We start from the raw sequence: 22,480 nt of genomic DNA, 5'->3' as shown, positions 1-22,480 counted from the left end.
CATCCGAAAGACGGCATCTCCAGCAGTGCAGCGCTCCCTCAGCACTGCACTGGGAGTGCCAGTCTAGATTTTTGTGCTCGGGTTTCTGGAGTGGAACATGAACCCACAACCTTCTGACTCAGAGGAGTTATTGAAATTTTGATTTATGAACTATCTAAAATTGCAATTCGACCACAAGAGATTTCACTGTGCAATTTCATTCCATAACGCCGTATAATCCCTGCTTAATTTTGTCCAAATATGCAAACACGTACACAATAGCAAGTTCACAAGATCTCATTACGAATTAATGCAAATTTTTGAATTCAGGCCACCTTGCCCAAATGCTATGCAAAGTCCCTGATGTAAGTCTGAAACGAGGAGTTAAAGGAACTTTATTCGCTGCTCGATCTCTCGCCGCTTCTCCGCCTCAATCATTCGTCACACCTCCGCCACAATCTCTCACCGCACCTCCGCCACGATCCCTCGCCGCTCCGGCGAATGTTTTGTGGCGGAGGAGCGGTGAGAGATTGTGGCAGAGGTGCGGCAAATGGGATACGGGGCCCAGAAGAGCTGAGGGCCCAGGGGCAGCTCGGGCCAGCCCACAATGCGATATGTGCGCGCACTAGGTCCGTGCAGCAGAGCAGGTCTCCAGTTGTCCTGGTTAACTCTTGCCACTGGATAAAGGCCTAGCTCTGTCGAGCCCGTGTGGTGGCTGATGTGCAACGGTCACCCCGCGTTAAAAAAATCCACGCACAGGCATCTTCCACCCCTGGAGTTCAGGACTGGAATATCGGGTCCTTCATTGAAACATCTGTGAACTCATCCCTTTTGGTGTGGAAGCAAGTCATCCTCGTTCGAGGGACTGCATATGATGATGATGATTCGCTGCTCATGATGTGACCTCCTCCACGTTGGGGAGACCAAACGCAGATTGGGTGACCGCTTCGCGGAACACCTCTGTTCAGTCCGTAAGTGTGACCCAGAGCTTCTGGTCGCCTGTCACTTTAATTCCCCTCTCCTCTCCCACTCTGACCTCTCCGTCCTTGGCCCCTTACACTGTTCCAACGAAGTTCAACGTAAGATCGAGGAACAGCATCTCATCTTTTGTTTAGGCGCTTTACAGCCTTCTGGACTCAACATCAAGTTCAATAATTTCAGACCATAACCTCTGCCCATATCTTTTCAGAAGGCAGTTGTCAAAACTTTCTTCTGATTGCTTCATTTTCCATCCCACAAACAAAGCGGTCACGCAATGCTTGGTCCTGAAAGTTTCCGAAATGACAGTGAATGGATAGCTTCTTTAACGCTACAATGTACTCACTGATACTCTTGTTCGTTAATTGATTTCTTATTCCAAAATGCTAACTTTCAGCCATTTCTAGGAGCTCAGGACTGCAGTGCTGGATCTCCACCAGTGGGGTGTCCTTTGGCTTGATGGGAACAAGCACATTTCTGTGGTTTCATACATCTCGGGGCCTGCTTCAGCGAGGAAAATAGCCTGTTTTCTTTCTAACACCACCCGGTTACGGTTTTCATCATCGGGGACTTCGATGATACTATTCATAGCAAAAAACATTTCGAGCTGCTCCACTTACGCTCTGAAAGTCTCTCGGTCATGTTGGATCTCACCCAAGTGCCCTATTATTCCTGTAGGCGCGGCCATCTGGACTCTGATAGTTCAGTCAAGTGTGCTTGTAATTTACCTTGGACTTTTAGCTTGTTGTGCAAAACAAGGAACCTCTCAAAGTCTCTCTGTCAGTTGGCTGAATCATCCACCAACAAAAATTTCAGCTAGGGAATCCAATTATCCTATCCTTGTCGCCAATGTGATAAATTCTTTATGACATCACAAACACACACTGACAAGATGGTTCCATTACACAGGAACTTGTCAGGTGACCTTGACAGCCGATACTTTTATTGTATTTACATGAGCAGTTGCATTACCACAGTAGTCCACTAGGTGGGGCTCTATATTACAGTGTGGGCAGAGGTGACGATCAGAAATTGTTGAACTCGATGTCGAGTCCGGGAGGCTGTAAAGTGCCTAATCGAAAGATGCGGTGCTGTTCCTCGAGCTTGCGTTGAGCTCCATCAGTAGGAGGCCAAGGGCAGAGAGGTCAGCGTGGGTATGGGACCGAGAATTCCTGCATCTGCAGTATTTTGCAATTAGATTAAAGTGCGTGCTGTTTATCAGTTCCAATATGCAAGGGCAGCTCCCAGCTCGGGAATCAGGATGAAGAAACTAGTTTCGACTTAGAAAATGAAGAGTTAACCATCTTGAGCCAGAGTGCCATGATTCCTGAAACCCCTGTGGGGATCACAGAGTGCACATCTGTGGGATAGGTTCTGATCGGCAGACAGATAAGATCGACTGATAAAGTTCCTCAGCAACAAATTAAAAAACACCCACAATTGGCACTAAAAACTCATGACTCGTCTTAAAAGCATATTCAGGATATTTTGGCTCGGGGTGAAGGTAGTTAAGTAGGAGTCTTCGACAAGCGAGTCTCTTTGAAGGGATAGAGAGCTGAGTTGGAGAACAATTGCTGACAAACATTGGCGAGGTTACGACTTGCACTCCTAAAGTCTGGGAAATACCAAAATATTTCACCCGTGCATGAAAGCTGGGAATAACCGAAGCCTAATTTCGACAGACAGAGGCTCACTCAATGGCTCAGAGTAAATGCACCAGGGGCTCATGAACCACACAGGTCAATGCTATGATCCCCCCCCCTGGTCCATGCTGAGATGGTCATGAGGGACCTTGGCGTCAACTGGCTTCAGGGTCATCAGTACAGGACCAGGAACAACAGTGCCCTCGGGTTCCATTTCAGTGATGTGGACAGACTGGAGAAGCTGGGCTTGTTCTCCTCAGAGCAGTGAAGGTCAAGAGGAGATTTGATAGACATGTTCAAAATCATGAGGGGTTTTGATAGAGTAGAAAGAAACTGTTTCCACTGGAAGAAGATTCGGTGACCAGAGGACACAGGTTTAAGGTCATTGGCAAAAGAACCAGAGGGGGAGATGAGGAAAAATCTTTTACCAGGTGGTTGAAACAGATTCAATAGAGACTTTCAAAAGGGAATTGGATAAATACTTGAAGGGAAAAATGTGCAGGTCACTGGGGTAAGCGCCTTTCATGACCACCGGATGTCTCAAAGCGCTTTACAGCCAATGAAGCATTTTTTGAAGCGTAGTCACTGTTGTAATGTAGGAAAGAGCAGGGGGAGTGGGACTAATTGGATCGCTCTCTCAAAGAGACAGGCACAGGCACGATGGGCCGAATAGCCTCCTGTGCCAAATGATTTTATGATTCATTCTATGAATTCTCTCATGGACTCGCCCATCCCTATCTCTGCCCTGTCCCATCTCCAGTCTAACAACCCCCTCCCCCACCCGCCAAATCCGTGGCCTCTCTGACTCTGGTCTTTTGTACATCTCTCCTAACTATGCCCTACCATTGCCTTCAGCCACATAGGCACTAAGGGGTTGAAATTCGGTTGGAGGCTAATTAGGGCATTAATGGCGGTGGGGTGGTAAGGTTTGCGCCGGGAAATGGTTTGCAACTGCAGCCATAAAATTCAGCACTAAGGGAGGCGTTCCACAGCTCCAGGGCGCTAGGCCGGCTGAACAACTGGAAATCCCGAGCTAAGAGCCAACCTGGGAGTGCCCAGAGAGAGGCCTCCCTGGGGAAAACAAATCGCCAAAAACAACACAAACAACATTCCCAATACCTTGCTCATCCCACATAAAGATAAATCAGAAAAAAAATTTAAAAAACAATTACCTTATGTATTAATTCCTTCCCTCACTGCCCCCTGGAACAGCTCAGACCACCCGCCTTCCCAGGCGGTCCCACTAGGGCGCGCTACGGGGGACCCGCTGCAAACAGATTTCAGAACAGTGTCGCAACCCAGGGGGCATTGCACACCAGCGCACCTCTTCCGGGGGGGGGTATTGCTCCGCGCCCCCGCAAAACCCGGCACCGAATGTCCCGGCGGAACGCTGCTGGCCGCCCGCCCACCCGGAAATCATTTCCACCGCCATTACCGTCGCTCCAGGGCGCTAACAGAGGCAGCAACCGAAAGTCCAGCCCTATGCTCTGAAACGCTCTCCCTAAACCTCTCCACCTCTCCTCCTTTTAAGACCCTCTTCAATATCCACCTGTTGACCACCCTTTGTAATACCGACTTCTTTAGTTTGACATCTTTTCTTAGTGACTCATCATCATCATCGGCAGTCCCTCGAATCGAGGATGACTTGCTTCCACGTCAAAAAGTTCACAGGTGTTTCAGTGATGGACATAAAAATCCAGGTCCGAACTACATCCTGAAGGGTGGAAGATGCCTGTGCTTGGGTTTTTTTAACATGGGGTGGCCGTTGCACACCAGCCACCACACGGGCTCGACAGAGCTAGGTCTTGGTCCAGTGGCAAGGGTTAACCAAGACGACTGGAGACCTGCTCTGCTGCACGGACCTAGTGCGCACACACATATCACAGTGTGGGCTGGCCCGTGCTGCCCCTGGGCCCTCGCCTCTTCTGGGCCCCGGAAATCATTTCCACCGCCATGACTACAGCTCGGTGAGCTACCGTGAGACATTTTCCTTTGCTGAAGTCGCTATATAAACGTATGTTGTTGTATTTTGTAAGACCATTTGCAGGTGCACAGTTTAATGAAAGATATTATTGTACATTTTGAATGCATGGTGCGTGGGGGAGGAATATATCGGGAAATTCAGAAGAACATTTTTTTCTGTTGCGTATGCAAGAGATACTTGCGAAGCACTGACGGATTCTTTTGATCTCTTCCCCTGGGATCTACTAGATCTCTTTCTCCTTTACATAACCTCCCATTGACAACATTTAACACAAAGTAGCCGTGCATAAACTCAGGTCAATTATGGAACGGCACATCTAACCTTTTCAGCTCAAGTCCCAGGGCACATTGCCCCATGAGGTGGCATCATGTTTACTTCAATGGAGCAACGAGCTGGTCACACAACGATCCAGTTACTGTTTTACATTAGGCAACCGAATCGCTTCCAGTTAATGTGGAATGTTTTATCCTATGGTGAGGAGAGGAGAGCGTTGTTTCCTAGGAAACAGTGCACTAATTGCCTGCCTTTCCTTCAAGCTTTCAAGCTGGTAATGTTGACCAGCGAATGCAAATTAAATGCAAACCGTGCGGATATTGATGGGCAGTCATGACCTATAAATTAAAAAGAAAATAGATCATTCATTAAATTTTCAAAAGCATGAGTTCAAGAGATTAGCAGGTTCTGTAGGAATCTGTTGCATGTGATATGTCACTCCTGCACCTATACCTTCCACCCATACCTGATACACACAGATATACACGCACACACACTCACTCAAACACACACTCATACACACACACAGACACACTCTCTCACACACACAGACACACTCACACACACACAGACACACACTCACACAGACACACTCACACACACACAGACACACTCACACTGACACACTCACACACACACAGACACACACTCACACAGACACACTCACACACACACAGACACACTCTCTCACACACACACTCACACAGACACACTCACAGAGACACACTCATACAGACACACACACTCACACACAGACTCACACAGACACACTCACACACACACAGACACACAATCACACAGACACACACACATACAGACACACACACTCACACACACACTCACACACACACACACTCACACACACACACTCACAGAGACACACACTCACACTCATACAGACACACACACTCACACAGACACACTTACACAGACACACACACTCACACACTCACACAGACACACTCACTCACTCACTCACACACACACACTCACACACACACCTCCCTCGGGTACCCGTGCTTGGGGCCATATAGCTGTGACAAAGGCCTGTGTGCTGTTTCTCAGATAGCCCTTGCTGTTTGATTGTCAGACATGTTCCGAGGAAGCCCCAGGTGAAACAGTGACAGTGAAAGACAGTGAGGACTGTGTAAGCATGCTCCACAGAGACAAGGCAGGCATTAAATCAGCCGGCAATTACACCCAGCCACGCTTCCAATTCTCAGTCTGTGTCACCACCTTGAACATATGACGTCCCCCTTTTTCTCTCTCCAGCAACGTAATCCATCAAAGCACCATTATAGGACCGCAGAAATGCAAATTAGACAAACGATCATTCATGCTCCATTTGCTCGAGCCTGCTGGGGAACTAATGGTTTCCCTAGTGTCTGCGGGGAATAAACAATCGCTGTGCACAAAGCACTCAACATTCCGAGGGGGCTGGGAGACATTGCTGGTGCAAAAAAACACAGAGCAGTTTTGCTTTGAACCGAGCCTGGGTTTATGAAGTGATGTTTAATCCGCAGTAAATATGACACTGTGGCACTTTGCCAACTGTAATGTCCCTTCAGGGGCATTTACTTATTTCCTGCTTATCAAAGTGAGGGATGTTCACGCCGGGGTAAGGAGCACTTTTCATTTCAGGTCACTGGCAGTAACAATAACAACAACAGCAGCGACAAATAACAGCAGCGACAGCCAGAACATTAACAACAGCCAGAGTGTCTCCACTGTGCGAGCTGGAAGCGGGGCTGGCAGGAGTCAGCAGCAAACAGTTTGCTTCACAGCAGAGTCTGTTTAAACAGGGCACCACACCAAACAGTCCGCAGAGTCTATTTAAAAAAGATGTCTCCACGAACTTCAGCAAGCAGAACTCACAACCGAAACTGCAGCAAGGTCTCCCGACTCCAGCAGGATTATTTCCCCAGCAACATGCCGTGAGTGGAGGAGGATGGTGACACAATACAAACAATGTGCGTAAAATCGCTCCCAGCCACTCACAGCAGTGCGGTGTTCAAGTGCGATTGACGGGGGGATTACCCGATCGTCTCCATTCCCGCCGGGAATGGTTGCATCACTCTCTGCAGCCCAACAACAGCAGAAACTGTAACAGCAATAACATCATCATCATAGGCAGTCCCTCGAAATCGAGGAAGACTTGCTTCCACTCTAAAAGTGAATTCTCAGGTGACTGTACAGTCCAATACGGGAATTACAGTCTCTGTCACAGGTGGGACAGACAGTGGTTGAGGGAAAGGGTGGGTGGGACTGGTTTGCCGCACGCTCCTTCCGCTGCCTGCGCTTGGTTCCTGCACGCTCTCGGCGACGAGACTCGAGGTGCTCAGCGCCGTCCTGGATGCTCTTCCTCCACTTAGGGCGGTCTTTGGCCAGGGACTCACAGGTGTCAGTGGGGGTGTTGCACTTTATCAGGGAGGTTTTGGGGGTGTCCTTGAAACGGTTCCTCTGCCCACCTGGGGCTTGCTTAGGAGTTCCGAGTAGAGCGCTTGCTTTGGGAGTCTCGTGTCTGGCATGCGGACGATGCCTCAAATCGCTGGAGAAATACCGGCAGCAATGTCTCTGCAAGATCCTGCAAATCCCCCGGGAGGACAGGCGCACCAACGTCAGTGTTCTCGATCAGGCCGACATCCTCAGCATCAAAGCACTGACCACACTCGGCCAGCTCCGTTGGGCGGGCTACATCGTCCAGCAACAAAGTAGTAATGAAGTATCTTCCACAAAACACTATGGGAGTGGTAGCATAGTGGTTATGTAACTGGACCAGTAGACCTGGAGTAATGATTGGGAAACCAGAGTTCAAATCCCACCCTGGCATGGCAACTGGGGAATTTAAATTCAATTAAATAGATCTGGAATAAAACGCTAGCAGTGACTATGAAACTACTGGATTGTTATAAAAATCCATCTGATTTACTAATGTCCTTTAGGGAAGGAAATCTGCTGCCCTTACCTGGTCTGGCTGATATTTGACTCCAGACCCACAGCAATGTGGTTAACTAACTGCCCCCTGAAATTGCCCAGCGAGACACTCAAGGGCAATTAGGGATGGGCAATAAATGCTGGCCTTGCCAGTGACACCCACATCCATGTGAACAAATTAAAACAGCATACTTTCCAGAAGGAGCAATGAACACCATGTAAGAAGTAGGAAGAGTTTAGGACGATGACCAAATGCATTTTAAAGAGATAAGTTCTGAGAAAGCTTCAGAAAGAAAGATTTACATTTATATAGCGCCTTTCACGACCACTGGACGTCTCATAGCACTTTACAGCCCATGAAGTACTTTTGGAGTGTAGTCACTGTTGTACAGTGGGAAACATGGCAGCCAATTTGCGCACAGCAAGCTCCCACAAACAGCAATGTGATAATAACCAGATAATCTGGTTTTTTGTGATGTTGATTGAGGGATAAATATTGGCCAGGGCACCGGGGATAACTCCCCTGCTCTTCTTCGAAATAGTGCCATGGGATCTTTTACATCCACCTGAGAGAGCAGACATTGGTTTAACATCTAATCTGAAATGCGGCACCTCCGATAATGCAGCACTCCCTCAGCACTGTACTGGGGGTGTCAGCCTAGATTTATGTGCTGAAATCCCTGGAGTGGGATCTGACTTAGAAGCAAGTGTGCTACCCACTGAGGGGGGAGAGGGGTAACAAGACAAAGGGGGTTCAGAGTGCAATGGCTGAACACCCTGGCACTAAATGGGGGAGCAGGAGTGGGGGGCCATGGAAGAACAGAGGATGTCCGAGCAGAGGGGGCTGAGGAGATTGCAGAGACAGGGACGAGCAAGGCCACAGAAGGACATCAAGAGATGGACAAAGATCACTTTGAAACCCCAAGCGCAGAGCAAAGTTTCCCCTACTCAAGCCCCAACAGGTCCAATCTCTGAAGACCAACCCTGACTGCACCAGTGTGACATCGTTCTGCTTTCTTGTTACCTCTAAACTTGACTATTCCAATACACTCCTGGCCAGCCTCCCACGTTCTACCCTGCGTAAACCAGAGGTGATCCAAAACTCGGCTGCCCGTGCCCTAACTCGCACCAAGTCCCGCTCACCCATCACCCCCTGTGCTCGCCGACCTACATTGGTTCCTGGTCTGGCAACGCCTCGATTTCTTGTTTTCAAATCCCTCCAAGGCCCTCGCCTCTCCCTATCTCTGTAATCTCCTCCAGCCCCACAACCCCCCGAGATGTCTGCGCTCCTCTAATTCTGCCCTCCTGAGCATCCATGATTGTAATCGCGCCACCATTGGTGACCATGCCTTCTGTTGCCTGGGCCCCGAGCTCTGGAACTCCCTCTGTAAACCTCTCCGCCTCGCTATCCCCCTTCAAGACGCTCCTTAAAACCTACCTCTTTGACCAAGCTTTTGGTCACCTGCGCTAATTTCTACTGTATAAATATAAGTTGTTGTTGTTGTTGTATCTCTTGCCCAAAACCTTAAATCTGTGTCTCTTAGTTCTTGTACCGTGTTGGTTGAGGGATAAATATTGCCCCCCGGGACACCAGCGAGGCAGCACCCAGGCAAAACCAGGTCACATGCACCACAAGCAGACTTCTGCTGTCAACTTTGAGTTTTATATTGTTGTAGAAATCGGATGGCTTGATGAAGGATGGTCTTTTTCGGCCCAAGAACTCCATGGGTAGCGGCCCCTATTTATATTCTTCCTGAGCGATGCCATGCAATTAGTGCCATCTCACAGCCATGAGGGATCTTCAGATTCCCCAAATTCATTTCACACCTGTCATTCCAAATATGACTTTGCTATTCCATGTGTGACATTAACAGACAGTAAATGGGACATCATGCACCTAGTCATCAAGAACATAAATGACAATTCCCCGGATATATCCAAGAAAAGAAAAACTTCGAATGCTGGAAAAATGAAAGAGAAAATAAAATCCCCTTGAAAGTTTAGAGCAGATTGTGGTCTCTGACCCTCGAACAACACGCTGGGAAATATTTGCCAGTGTCACTCCTTCAGCACGTGAGGCGACGAACACAAGATTTCACTCTGCGACGATTTTAACCACCTCCCCTCACCTAGTGCATCACAGCCGGGTGGAGGGCGAGGGGGTTGCTGGGGGGTTGGAGGGGGGGCAGTTAGAATTGCGGGCGTGAATTAAAGAAAGAAAGACTTGCATTTATATAGCAGCGCTCCCTCAGCACTGCCTCTCCGACAGTGCAGCACTCCCTCAGCACTGCCCCTCCGACAGTACGGCGCTCCTTCAGTGCTGCCCCTCCGACAGTGCGACGCTCCTTTGGTGCTGCCCCTCCAACAGTGCGGCGCTCCCTCAGTACTGCCCGTCTGACAGTGCAGCACTCCCTCAGTACTGCCCCTCCGACAGTGCAGCACTCCCTCAGCACTGCCCCTCCAACAGTGCAGCACTCCCTCAGCACTGCCCCTTTCATGACCACCAGATGTCTCAAAGCACTTTACAAATGAAGTCCTTTTGGAGTGTAGTCACTGTTATAATATAGGAAATACGGCAACCAATTTGCGCACAGCAAGCTCCCACAAACAGCACTGTGATAATGACCAGATAATCTGTTTTTGTTATGTTGATTGAGGGATAAATATTGGCCAGGGCACCGTTGATAACTCCCCCTGCTCTTCTTTGAAATAGTGCTGTGGGATCTTTCTCGTCCACCTGAGAGGGCAGACAGGGCCTTGGTTTAACGTCTCATCCGAAAGACGGCACCTCCGACAGTGCAGCACTTCCTCAGTACTGCCCCTCCGACAGTGCAGCGCTCCCTCAGCACTGCCCCTCCGACAGTGCAGCACTCCCTCAGCACTGCCCCTCCGACAGTGCGGCGCTCCTTCAGTGCTGCCCCTCCGACAGTGCGACGCTCCCTCAGTACTGCCCGTCCGACAGTGCAGCACTCCCTCAGTACTGCCCCTCCGACAGTGCAGCACTCCCTCAGCACTGCCCCTCCAACAGTGCGGCGCTCCCTCAGTACTGCCCCTCCGACAGTGCGGCGCTCCCTCAGTACTGCCCCTCCGACAGTGCAGCACTCCCACAGCACTGCACTGGGAGTGTCAGCCTGAATTAACCCCGTTAAGCCCTCTCTGATCACGCTGCCTTCCCGCCGTGTCCCGATGATAACCCGATCTTTTGTGCGGGCGAGCAGGACGCCCACAGAAATGCGGCGGGTTGCTCATTAAATGCGCAAGTCGGGGGGGGAGGGGGGACGGACAACGATGATGCCACCGCTCCGGAGCTCCACCCTTTTGCCTGACCAATCCTGCAGCCTCCTGCCGTCCCAAATTCCCACTTCTCCCCCATCGCCCAGTCGGGGAGTGAATCCAGCCAGGATTCCACGTCCCTCCACATTCCTAGGGGTTGCCACTCGCTTTGGGGCTCATGACCCCCCCCCCACCCCCATCAATATTGGGGCTTTTATTGCTCTGCCACAATAGCCCCTCCCCCCCATGTCTCTCTCTCCAACAACCCCCCCTCCCCGCCCACAGCCAACAGCCAACCATTGTTTAGCTCCTTGCTTGGTCATACGCTCGATTCCTGACCTATGTTGTGCCTCAGTCAGGTCAGCTGAAGACCCTATGGTTGACCTCAATACTGCCGGTCTTGGCTAGACAACACTAAGCCTGGGTTTCCACTCCCATACATCATCTTGTGGTCCCGTTCACCCATCACTCCTGTGCTCGCTGATCAACATTGGCTCCCGGTTAAGCAACGCCTCGATTTCAAAATTCTCATCCTTGTTTTCAAATCCCTCCATGGCCTCGCCCCTCCCTATCTCTGTAATCTCCTCCAGCCCCACAACCCCCCGAGATGTCTGCACTCCTCTAATTCTGCCCTCTTGAGCATCCCTGATTATAATCGCTCAACCATTGGTGGCCGTGCCTTCTGTTGCCTTGGCCCCAAGCTCTGCAACTCCCTCCCTAAACCTCTCCACCTCTCTACCTCTCTTTCCTCCTTTAAGACGCTCCTTAAAACCTACCTCTTTGATCAAGCTTTTGGTCGCCTGCGCTAATTTCTACGTATAGGGTCTGGTATCACATAATACTGCTGTGAAGCACCTTGGGACGTTTCACCACGTTAAAGGCGCTATATAAATACAAGTTGTTGTTGTTGTCCTGCCCAATTGTGAGGATAAGGATTGGGCTTGGCTTTGATGAATGTCCATCAGGGACTTAACCTTCGGCAACATGACTTCAGCCCAGGCGGTCTCGGGAAGCCGAACGGAGATCACGAGAAGTCACAAACCAAACGCCCCGTGAAAGACGCGACGCGGACATTCCCTGGCTCCGATCTTCCCCAAAGCTCACGGGCAATCCCAAACCGCGTCCGCGCAAACCGCATCAGAGGCGGATTATCAATGCACAAACGGAGAATTACAAACGCTCCAGTGTGTGACTGTGGTTGCCCAGGACAGACCGTGGACCATCGAACGGCTCAACGCCCCATTCACAGGTACAAAGGAGGCATCACAGTGACACACTCCGCCACTCCTGACACAATTATCTGCCTTAAACCCCTCAATGTAAAATGATAGTTATTACACTGCATCAACATCAGCCAGACGGAGCAGTAATAGTCGTGTGGTGAAGCAGCCTGTCGGCATTCCACCATCTAGGCTCACACACAAAATGATGGCCTCTTGAGCATCCCTGATTATAATCGCTCCACCATTGGTGACCGTGTCTTCAACTGCCTTGGGCCTCAAGCTCTGGAACTCCCTCCCTAAACCTCTACGTCTCTCTACTTCACTTTCCTCCTTTAAGATGCTCCTTAAAATCTACCTCTTTGACTAAGCTTTTGGTCACCTGACCAAATATCTCCTTATATGGCTCAGTGTCAAATTTTGTTTGGTAATCATTCCTGTGAAGCGCCTTGGGATGTTTTACTGAATTATAGGCACTGTGCAAATGCAGGGTGTTGTTGTTGTATATTGGAGGGCTGCTGGGTTGAATCAGCAGCTTCAGGAGCGGGCGGGAGTGGAGGTAGTGGGGAGAAGAATTGAAAACCCCAAAATAGAGATTGGCGTGGAGGAGGAACTGAGGGAAATCCTTCTTAGTCGGGAAATTGTGTTGGGGAAATTGATGGGATTGAAGGCCGATAAATCCCCAGGGCCTGATGGACTGCATCCCAGAGTACTTAAGGAGGTGGCCTTGGAAATAGCGGATGCATTGACAGTCATTTTCCAACATTCCATTGACTCTGGATCAGTTCCTATCGAGTGGAGGGTAGCCAATGTAACCCCACTTTTTAAAAAAGGAGGGAGAGAGAAAACAGAGAATTATAGACCGGTCAGCCTGACATCGGTAGTGGGTAAGATGATGGAATCAATTATTAAGGATGTCATAGCAGCGCATTTGGAAAGAGGTGATATGATAGGTCCAAGTCAGCATGGATTTGTGAAAGGGAAATCATGCTTGACAAATCTTCTGGAATTTTTTGAGGTCCAGTAGAGTGGACAAGGGCGAACCAGTTGATGTGGTATATTTGGACTTTCAGAAGGCTTTCGACAAGGTCCCACACAAGAGATTAATGTGCAAAATGAAAGCACATGGGATTGGGGGTAGTGTGCTGACACGGATTGAGAACTGGTTGTCAGACAGGAAGCAAAGAGTAGGAGTAAATGTGTACTTTTCAGAATGGTAGGCGGTGACTAGTGGGGTACCGCAAGGTTCTGTGCTGGGGCCCCAGCTGTTTACACTGTACATTAATGATTTAGATGAGGGGATTAAATGTAGTATCTCCAAATTTGCAGATGACACTAAGTTGGGTGGCAGTGTGAGCTGCGAGGAGGATGCTATGAGGCTGCAGAGCGACTTGGATAGGTTAGGTGAGTGCGCAAATGCATGGCAGATGAAGTATAATGTGGATAAATGTGAGGTTATCCACTTTGGTGGTAAAAAAGAGAGACAGACTATTATCTGAATGGTGACAGATTAGGAAAAGGGGAGGTGCAACGAGACCTGGGTGTCATGGTACATCAGTCATTGAAGGTTGGCATGCAGGTACAGCAGGCGGTTAAGAAAGCAAATGGCATGTTGGCCTTCATAGCGAGGGGATTTGAGTACAGGGGCAGGGAGGTGTTGCTACAGTTGTACAGGGCCTTGGTGAGGCCACACCTGGAGTATTGTGTACAGTTTTGGTCTCCTAACCTGAGGAAGGACATTCTTGCTATTGAGGGAGTGCAGCGAAGGTTCACCAGACTGATTCCCGGGATGGCGGGACTGACCTATCAAGAAAGACTGGATCAACTGGGCTTGTATTCACTGGAGTTCAGAAGAATGAGAGGGGACCTCATAGAAACGTTTAAAATTCTGATGGGTTTAGACAGGTTAGATGCAGAAAGAATGATCCCAATGTTGGGGAAGTCCAGAACCAGGGGTCATAGTCTAAGGATAAGGGGTAAGCCATTTAGGACCGAGATGAGGAGAAACTTGTTCACCCAGAGAGTGGTGAACCTGTGGAATTCTCCACCACAGAAAGTTGTTGAGGCCAATTCACTAAATATATTCAAAAAGGAGTTAGATGTAATCCTTACTACTAGGGGGATCAAGGGGTATGGCGAGAAAGCAGGAATGGGGTACTGAAGTTGCATGTTCAGCCATTGAATGGCGGTGCAGGCTAGAAGGGCCGAATAGCCTACTCCTGCACCTATTTTCTATGTTTCTATGTTTCTTATACCAAAGCTGCTTAGTGTAGAGGCAATGTCTCAACCATTGTGAAAATTAAAGCAAAGATAAATACTTCAACTGTTCTCGCAAAAAAAAAATGCCCCAGCAAATTATTTTGACTGGATTTGGCCCAATACCAAAGTCCTTCCCTCTACATATAGGGTTTGGCTGAGCTTTGTGAAAGATATCTTCAGTCAACTTTTTCACAGACAGGAAGAGAGATTTGAAGTCAGTATATAGAGATAGACACACACACACAGACACACACACACACCGATCACATTACCACAAGAGGAACGAAAGACTTGGATTTATATAGCGCCTTTCACGGCCGCCGGACGTCTCAAAGCGCTTTTGGAGTGTTGTCACGGTAGGAAACGCAGCAGCCAATGGGTGTCAGTTGTGTGGAATCAGCTGTGGGAACACGACTTGCTGACTGTCTTAAAGCTCTCGAATGGCAGGCGGGCCACTTAATCTATCCTGAAGCATCTTTTCTCAATTATAATTTCAAAAGGAAAGGGGTCCCAAGGTTGGGAAAAATATATTAATTTTAATTTATTTCTAATTTTGTGCATTCTCAGGGATTTATTCACTCCAGATTTTCCAAATTAATTATAGATTGAGAAAAAAAACAAGATTGCAACTGTACGTAGATGAACTAACTTGAATATTTTCAACTGGTCTGTATTTAACCATCTGTGGTGCATGTTCACAGCAGTCTGTGAAACGGCCGATAGATTCAGACCCAACTAGGACACCAGAGAACATGCAACCATTTCTAGTGTTCTTTTCAGTATCTTCCTGGAGCCTCCACCCCACCCCACCTCTGAATGTTCTATCTCACACTCCCAGTACAGTGCCGCGGGAGCGCTGCACTGTGGGAAGTGCCGTCTTTCGGATGAGAGGCCCCGTCTGCCCTCTCAGGGTGGGCGTAAAAGATTCCACGCCCTCTATTTCGAAGAAAAGCAGGGGAGTTATCCCCGGTGTCCTGAACCAATATTTATCCCTCAATCAACATCACAAAAACAGATTATCTGGTCATTATCACGTTGCTGTTTGTGGGAGCTTGCTGTACGCAAGTTGGCTGCTGCATTTCCCACATTACAACAGTCAAAAAGTACTTCATTGGCTGTAAAGTGTTTTGAGATGTCCGTTGGTCATGAAAGACACTCGCTATATAAAAGCAATACTTTTTTCTTTCTCAAGGGCAGTGGCTATCAAACTCCGCTGTGTGGAGGGTATTATGCTCATAATAAAGGATGAAACTGAGTACTGTATGCAATGAGTAAGTGTGACCTTAGCTCCTTTAATTGGACTCCAGAGTGCTGGTACAGCTTATATACCGTGCTCCCAAGGGGTGTTGGGATCCCTTGGAACTCCAACAGGTAGGCCCTCTGGTGGTGGTGTGATACAGGTTGCCAAGGGTTACATACATAACAGAGGGTTTCAGCCCCTCTTCCTCCCGTCGTCAAACATTACCACTCTCCTGTGGACATCACGGAAGGCGGCTGGTGAACTTGGACACAGGTACAGATGAGGAAGGGCATCAGGATAAAGCTCGATACTGCCCTCGCACAATGTCCGCACCCACCCACAGGTTGCTGGTTGACTATCAGGAATGGAAATCCCGGCAAATTCCCTGACCTCCTGCCAATGATTTGCCTGAGATCCGTTCAGTTAGCAGAGCCTAGGGATTGAACGTGGAACCTTTCTGCTCTGTGTAGTTAGGCTACTCGTTGAATAGACTTGCATGGAATTACATTGAATGTTGAGCACAGAAACAGCCATTCGGCCCAACCAGTCCATGCCGGCCTTGATGCTCCACTCGAGCCTCCTCCCGTCTTTCCTCATCTAAATCTATCAGCATAACCCTCTATTCCCTTCTCCCTCATATTCTTGTCCAGCCTCCCCTTAAATGCATCGATACTATTCGCCTCAACCACTCCCTGTGGCAGCGAGTTCCACATTCTCACCACTCTCTGGGTAAAGACGTTTTCTTGCATTTTTGCATTGGATTTTTTGGTGACTATCTTATATCGATGGCCTCTAGTTATGTTCTTCCCCACAAGTGGAAACATTCTGGGATGGAAACTCAGTAGCGTCTGTTGTGGCGTTAGTCCAGGCGGGACAATAAATTTTGTGCCGGCAAATGGTTTGTGTCTGCCGCTGCAAAATCCATCAGCTGGGCCCTGAGTGTGGGGCACGACGCTAAGGGAGGCGTTACACACCTCTCTCAGGGCGCTAGGCCGGCTGAGCAAATGAAAATCCCGAGCTAAACAGCCGGCCTCGGAGTGCCCTGAGAGAGGCCTGGGGGGGGGGGGGGGGGGGAAAGAAAATCTGAAAAAAGCACCAAAAACATTCCCAAAAAGTAACTCATGCCACCACAACATGAATCGCAAAAAATAATCAATTACACTTACCTCAGGTCACCATTACTTACCTCAGTGTGGCCGCTAGAGCTGGTGAGAGGGGAGCGACCTGTCAAAAGCCCAGCGGGAGATCGAGCCAGCGGCAGTTGGTGAGAGGGGAGCGACCTGTCAAAAGCCCAGCGGGAGATCGAGCCAGCGGCAGTTGGTGAGAGGGGAGCGACCTGTCAAAAGCCCAGCGGGAGATCGAGCCAGCGGCAGTTGGTGAGAGGGGAGCGACCTGTCAAAAGCCCAGCGGGAGATCGAGCCAGCGGCAGTTGGTGAGAGGGGAGCGACCTGTCAAAAGCCCAGCGGGAGATCCAGCCAGCGGCAGTTGGTGAGAGGGGAGCGACCTGTCAAAAGCCCAGCGGGAGATCGAGCCAGCGGCAGTTGGTGAGAGGGGAGCGACCTGTCAAAAGCCCAGCGGGAGATCCAGCCAGCGGCAGTTGGTGAGAGGGGAGCGACCTGTCAAAAGCCCAGCGGGAGATCGAGCCAGCGGCAGTTGGTGAGAGGGGAGCGACCTGTCAAAAGCCCAGCGGGAGATCGAGCCAGCGGCAGTTGGTGAGAGGGGAGCGACCTGTCAAAAGCCCAGCGGGAGATCGAGCCAGCGGCAGTTGGTGAGAGGGGAGCGACCTGTCAAAAGCCCAGCGGGAGATCCAGCCAGCGGCAGTTGGTGAGAGGGGAGCGACCTGTCAAAAGCCCAGCGGGAGATCGAGCCAGCGGCAGTTGGTGAGAGGGGAGCGACCTGTCAAAAGCCCAGCGGGAGATCCAGCCAGCGGCAGTTGGTGAGAGGGGAGCGACCTGTCAAAAGCCCAGCGGGAGATCGAGCCAGCGGCAGTTGGTGAGAGGGGAGCGACCTGTCAAAAGCCCAGCGGGAGATCGAGCCAGCGGCAGTTGGTGAGAGGGGAGCGACCTGTCAAAAGCATACCGGTGCAGCTACAGCGGGAGAGAAAGCAAAATAGAAGTAGAAAGTAATCAAAAAGTGACGTAACAGCCAATGGGGTAAGTGATTGGCTGGTGTTGGGTGAGTAGCTTTTCTTTTATTTTTTATATCAGTAAGTGAACTATAACATTGTTATTACCAATTTAAGGGTATCTAAGGTTAAGACATGGCAGGAGAGCTCAGTCATGTGATATGCTCCTCCTGTACCATGTGGGAACTCGGGGACACTTCCGGTGTCCCTGACGACTACGTGTGTGGGAAGTGTATCCGCCTCGAGCTCTTGACGGTCCGCGTTGCAGAATTGGAGCTGAAGGTGGATTCACTCTGGAGCATCCACGATGCTGAGAATGACGTGAGTATCACGTGTAGTGAGTTGGTCTTACCGCAGGAGAAGGGTCCACAGCCAGATAGGGAATGGAAGACCAACAGGAAGAGCAGTGCAAGAAAGATAGTGCAGGAGTCCCCTGTGGTCATCCCCCTGCAAAACAGATACACTGCTTTGAGTACTGTTGGGGAGGATGACTCATCAGGGGAGGGCAGCAGCAGCCAAGTTCATGGCACCGTAGGTGGCTCTGCTGCAAAGGAGGGCAGGAAAAAGAGTGGGAGCGCGATAGTGATAGGGGATTCGATGGTGAGGGGAATAGATAGGCGTTTCTGCGGACGCAACCGAGACTCCAGGATGGTATGTTGCCTCCCTGGTGCAAGGGTCAAGGATGTCTCGGAGCGGGTGCAGGACATTCTGAAATGGGAGGGAGAACAGCCAGTTGTCGTGGTGCACATTGGTACCAACGACATAGGTAAAAAAAGGGATGAGGTCCTACGAAAAGAATTTAAGGAACTAGGAGCTAAATTAAAAAGTAGGACCTCAAAAGTAGTAATCTCGGGATTGCTACCAGTGCCACGTGCTAGTCAGAGTAGGAATCGCAGGATAGCGCAGATGAATACATGGCTTGAGCAGTGGTGCAGCAGGGAGGGATTCAAATTCTTGGGGCATTGGAACCGGTTCTGGGGGAGGTGGGACCAGTACAAACCGGACGGTCTGCACCTGGGCAGGTCCGGAACCAATGTCCTAGGGGGAGTGTTTGCTAGTGCTGTTGGGGAGGAGTTAAACTAATATTGCAGGGGGATGGGAACCTATACAGGGAGACAGAGGGAGACAAAAAGGAAGCAAAAGCAAAAGACAGAAAGGAGATGAGGAAAAGTGGAGGGCAGAGAAACCCAAGGCAAAGAACAAAAAGGGCCACTGTACAGCAAAATTCTAAAAGGACAAAGGGTGTTAAAAAAACAAGCCTGAAGGCTTTGTGTCTTAATGCAAGGAGTATCCGCAATAAGGTGGATGAATTAATTGTGCAAATAGATGTTAACAAATATGATGTGATTGGGATTACGGAGACGTGGCTCCAGGATGATCAGGGCTGGGAACTCAACATCCAGGGGTATTCAACATTCAGGAAGGATAGAATAAAAGGAAAAGGAGGTGGGGTAGCATTACTGGTTAAAGAGGAGATTAATGCAATAGTTAGGAAAGACATTAGCTTGGATGATGTGGAATCTATATGGGTGGAGCTGCAGAACACTAAAGGGCAAAAATCGTTAGTGGGAGTTGTGTACAGACCTCCAAACAGTAGTAGTGATGTTGGGGAGGGCATCAAACAGGAAATTAGGAGTGCATGCAATAAAGGTGCAGCAGTTATAATGGGTGACTTTAATATGCACATAGATTGGGCTAGCCAAACTGGAAGCAATACGGTGGAGGAGGATTTCCTGGAATGCATAAGGGATGGTTTTCTAGACCAATATGTCGAGGAACCAACTAGGGGGGAGGCCATCTTAGACTGGGTGTTGTGTAATGAGAGAGGATTAATTAGCAATCTCATTGTGCGAGGCCCCTTGGGGAAGAGTGACCATAATATGGTGGAATTCTGCATTAGGATGGAGAATGAAACAGTTAATTCAGAGACCATGGTCCAGAACTTAAAGAAGGGTAACTTTGAAGGTATGAGGCATGAATTAGCTAAGATAGATTGGCTAATGATACTTAAGGGGTTGACTGTGGATGGGCAATGGCAGACATTTAGAGAACGCATGGATGAATTACAACAATTGTACATTCCTGTCTGGCGTAAAAATAAAAAAGGGAAGGTGGCTCAACCGTGGCTATCTAGGGAAATCAGGGATAGTATTAAAGCCAAGGAAGTGGCATACAAATTGGCCAGAAATAGCAGCGAACCTGAGGACTGGGAGAAATTTAGAACTCAGCAGAGGAGGACAAAGGGTTTGATTAGGGCAGGGAAAATGGAGTACGAGAAGAAGCTTGCAGGGAACATTAAGGCGGATTGCAAAAGTTTCTATAGGTATGTAAAGAGAAAGAGGTTAGTAAAAACAAACGTAGGTCCCCTGCAGTCAGAATCAGGGGAAGTCATAACGGGGAACAAAGAAATGGCAGACCAATTGAACAAGTACTTTGGTTCAGTATTCACTAAGGAGGACACAAACAACCTTCCGGATATAAAAGTGGTCAGAGGGTCTATTAAAGAGGAGGAACTGAGGGAAATCTTTATTAGTCGGGAAATTGTGTTGGGGAAATTGATGGGATTGAAGGCCGATAAATCCCCAGGGCCTGATGGACTGCATCCCAGAGTACTTAAGGAGGTGGCCTTGGAAATAGCGGATGCATTGACAGTCATTTTCCAACATTCCATTGACTCTGGATCAGTTCCTATCGAGTGGAGGGTAGCCAATGTAACCCCACTTTTTAAAAAAGGAGGGAGAGAGAAAGCAGGGAATTATAGACCGGTCAGCCTGACCTCAGTAGTGGGTAAAATGATGGAATCAATTATTAAGGATGTCATAGCAGCGCATTTGGAAAATGGTGACATGATAGGTCCAAGTCAGCATGGATTTGTAAAAGGGAGATCATGCTTGACAAATCTTCTGGAATTTTTTGAGGATGTTTCCAATAAAGTGGACAAAGGAGTACCAGTTGATGTGGTGTATTTGGACTTTCAGAAGGCTTTCGACAAGGTCCCACACAGGAGATTAATGTGCAAAGTTAAAGCACATGGGATTGGGGGTAGTGTGCTGACGTGGATTGAGAACTGGTTGTCAGACAGGAAGCAAAGAGTAGGAGTAAATGGGTACTTTTCGGAATGGCAGGCAGTGACTAGTGGGGTACCGCAGGGTTCTGTGCTGGGGCCCCAGCTGTTTACATTATACATTAATGATTTAGACGAAGGGATTAAATGTAGTATCTCCAAATTTGCGGATGACACTAAGTTGGGTGGCAGTGTGAGCTGCGAGGAGGATGCTATGAGGCTACAGAGTGACTTGGATAGGTTAGGTGAGTGGGCAAATGCGTGGCAGATGAAGTATAATGTGGATAAATGTGAGGTTATCCACTTTGGTGGTAAAAACAGAGAGACAGACTATTATCTGAATGGTGACAGATTAGGAAAAGGGAAGGTGCAACGAGACCTGGGTGTCATGGTACATCAGTCATTGAAGGTTGGCATGCAGGTACAGCAGGCGGTTAAGAAAGCAAATGGCATGTTGGCCTTCATAGCGAGGGGATTTGAGTACAGGGGCAGGGAGGTGTTGCTACAGTTGTACAGGGCTTTGGTGAGGCCACACCTGGAGTATTGTGTACAGTTTTGGTCTCCTAACTTGAGGAAGGACATACTTGCTGTTGAGGGAGTGCAGCGAAGATTCACCAGACTGATTCCCGGGATGGTGGGACTGACCTATCAAGAAAGACTGAATCAACTGGGCTTGTATTCACTGGAGTTCAGAAGAGTGAGAGGGGACCTCATAGAAACGTTTAAAATTCTGACGGGTTTGGACAGGTTGGATGCAGGAAGAATGTTCCCAATGTTGGGGAAGTCCAGAAGCAGGGGTCACAGTCTAAGGATAAGGGGTAAGCCATTTAGGACCGAGATAAGGAGAAACTTCTTCACCCAGAGAGTGGTGAACCTGTGGAATTCTCTACCACAGGAAGTAGTTGAGGCCAATTCACTAAATATATTCAAAAGGGAGTTAGATGAAGTCCTTAGTACTCGGGGGATCAAGGGGTATGGCGTGAAAGCAGGAAGTGGGTACTGAAGTTTCATGTTCAGCCATGAACTCGTTGAATGGCGGTGCAGGCTAGAAGGGCTGAATGGCCTGCTCCTGCACCTATTTTCTATGTTTCTATGCCCGCTTTCACAGGCGTTCCCAGCAGGGGGCGCCGTGGGGCGCAAGGGTCGGGCGGTGGCCAAAAACGGAGCCGGTGTCACAACCGGGGGTGTTGCACACCGGCTCGTCTCCCCAGGGCGGTAATGCTCTGTGCCCCGTCAAAACCGGCAGCGAATGTCCTGGCGGGTGCTGGAAGCTGGTTGCCCGCCCGGAAGTGCTTACCGCCTCCATTGCCGCCCCTCTGGGGCGCTAACTGGGGCGGCAGAAGACCGAAAATCCAGCGACTTGTGTCTACTCTATCGAGAACCTTTCTTAATTTTCAAGACCTTGGGTCCCCCTCTCAGCCTTCTCTTTTCAAGAGAAATGAGACCCAACCTCTTCATCCTTTCCTGATGGGTATAACGTGTGGAACCATCAAGGAGGGTCGGGAAGG

This window comes from Pristiophorus japonicus, chromosome 17 (genome assembly GCF_044704955.1).
Source record: "Pristiophorus japonicus isolate sPriJap1 chromosome 17, sPriJap1.hap1, whole genome shotgun sequence".
Lineage (NCBI taxonomy): Eukaryota > Metazoa > Chordata > Chondrichthyes > Pristiophoridae > Pristiophorus > Pristiophorus japonicus.
This window is presented reverse-complemented; position numbering follows the sequence as displayed.